The sequence below is a fragment of the Octopus bimaculoides genome, chromosome 6 (assembly GCF_001194135.2).
Source record: "Octopus bimaculoides isolate UCB-OBI-ISO-001 chromosome 6, ASM119413v2, whole genome shotgun sequence".
NCBI classification, from domain to species: domain Eukaryota; kingdom Metazoa; phylum Mollusca; class Cephalopoda; order Octopoda; family Octopodidae; genus Octopus; species Octopus bimaculoides.
The window spans coordinates 70,993,809-70,996,191 of record NC_068986.1 but is presented as its reverse complement, the minus strand read 5'-3'; the positions used below and the strand labels follow the sequence as shown (position 1 = coordinate 70,996,191).

The 2,383-nt window shown below is 32.4% G+C and overlaps 1 protein-coding gene across 1 annotated transcript in view; it reads right to left on the bottom strand.

The window, feature by feature from the left end:
* The window catches only part of LOC106873347 (potassium voltage-gated channel protein Shaw), a 41,548-nt gene that overhangs the window by 37,718 nt on the left and 1,447 nt on the right, over positions 1–2,383 (bottom strand). The gene's annotated exons all lie outside the window — the stretch shown is intronic.

Below are 2,383 nucleotides of genomic sequence, written 5' to 3'. Positions count from 1 at the left end.
ATATATTCAGTACAAGCAAACAAAGCACGAGAAACAAAATAATGATGCATACGTCTATTTTTAACATATTCCTGCACACTCGAATGTGAATGGCATTAGTTGAAAGATTTTGCTTCGAAGAACATTTCTCCCTACAGACTTTATATATAAAAGCACTCCAAGCACCAAATGACGTCATATATGTATGTATGTATGTATGTATGTATGTATGTATGTATGTATGTATGTTTGTATGTAAGTTCCCAAAGGGTCTATCAGAAACTTCTGAAACTGAACGCTATACCAGTCTCCGAAGTGGACACCACAATAGTGCCAAAATTACTCCCGTCTCCAATTAGCACCAGATATTGCAACAGCTTAGGAGTCAAATATTTACAACTCTTCCATACCTTCAAACTTACGCTTTGGGTGTGGATATTTTCAAAAAATATAAAGACATCTTTTTAGTTGAGATCCCAGAAGAACGTACGTCACGGCAAGAAACACAAATGAAATCAACAATATCCAACTTCTTAATTTTTCAAAAAACAACCTCTGAGAGTGGTTGCTATGTCTCAGCATTTAGTTCCTTGTTTCTTCATTTTCTGTAGATTTTTTCGTATTCAGTTTGAATGTATGTTTTTTTTTTATCGTTTTCGTATCGGGTTCTTTACTTTCTCTTAACGATTACTAATTCTTTATATCTTTACAAGGATTAACTCGGCAAAGAACAGTTTTTAGTTGCTATTTTGCTATGAAGGATATCCTATTTCTGTTATATATATATTTCTTTTAATAACTTGCTTTCCATACGGTTTGTATTGCTCTGTTTCCGTGTGCATAGCTTGTTTTATGTCTGTAATTTCACTTGTTCATGTATTGTTGTATTTATTGGTCTTGTAGTACATATCACTATTGGGATTGTTTATATAGTCGATTCGCATATTCAATACAATTCGATTTCTAAGCTCCCACTCCCTAGGTCCTTATAATGCAGCCAAATTTCTTTTTATCAAATACAAATCCTTATATTTAATTTATAAGTACTAACATGTTTCCTTGGATCACTTTATCATTCTCAACTAAGCCTTGTGGATGTAGTTGCAGTAATCCTCACTGTACCAGTTCTCTATGCTTCATCCCCTTCACCATCATCTTCAGCGTTGATATCTACTACTAAAGAGTATTTGAAGCTAGAAAGTTAAATGAAAACTTAATCGTCAAAAGATAATATATTATGAAATACCACACTGGTCTTCAAACTAAAAAAAGAAAGGAAATTATTTGAGTGGTTGGATCTGTTGTGAAGTTTGTCCACTAATGTGATACAGTTTCTTTCTCAAACTTCTACAGCTACAATAACAGCATCAGCTAATGTAGCTGTTAGCAATTTAAAACACAATCACTTAAACCAATTCTTTATTCCTCTCTCGTCTCTCAACCCCATTATTTCTCGATTTCATATTCCTTTACTTTGCAATTCACTCAATCCTTCTGCATCCCTCTGTAATTCCCCCTCAATCTATTTTTCTCTTGAACTACAAATATACAGCTTTACAAACTAAACATTATGCCGGCCACGTAGCAAAATATTTTTTTAAAAAAAAGGATATGATTAGCAACCCATTAATCTAACCGAGTCGGTATCAAATCTCCTTCAGAGAAAGCGTATTTAAAACGTAATACATTTAAGGGGGTTAAATATTGGTGAAGACAGATTTTATAAGATAACTGATTCGTGTAAGATATAGATTAGTTATTCAATGCCTCCTTGACATTTAACGGTAATATTCAGATTCTAAAGCTGAAATTATCTCCAAAGACTACATGCTTAACTCCATATACTAAGCAGTATGTTCACTTAATAAACACATTACGAATGATCAGCACACGCTGTAACTGGAATGATAAACGTTTAATTATGATATTTTAATATTATCAAAGGTAAAAACAAAATCTCCATTAACGCAGTTGAAAATATTTAGATAAATACTTTCGATAATTTATTTAATCTTATAAATTTATTCATATAACTTTTATCTTTATCTTTCATCTTTTACTTGTTTCAGTCATTAGACTGCGGCCAAGCTGGGGTACTGTCTTGAAGATAGATAGATAGATAGATAGATAGATAGATAGATAGATAGATAGATAGATAGATAGATAGATAGATAGATAGATAGATAGATAGATAGGCAATTCGAATAAATGAATAAAATTAACGGACAACAAGAGGACGTGCACAAGGAATTATTAGCTTGACACTCAACGAAAAGAGAGTTTGACGTTTTGAGTATAGCTCTTCGTCGGAAAGAAGAAAGGTAGAAGTCCAAAGAAGGTAAATAAATCACCAACAGTACATGTGTAGTTACATCGCTGTATATATATGTGTACATATATATAT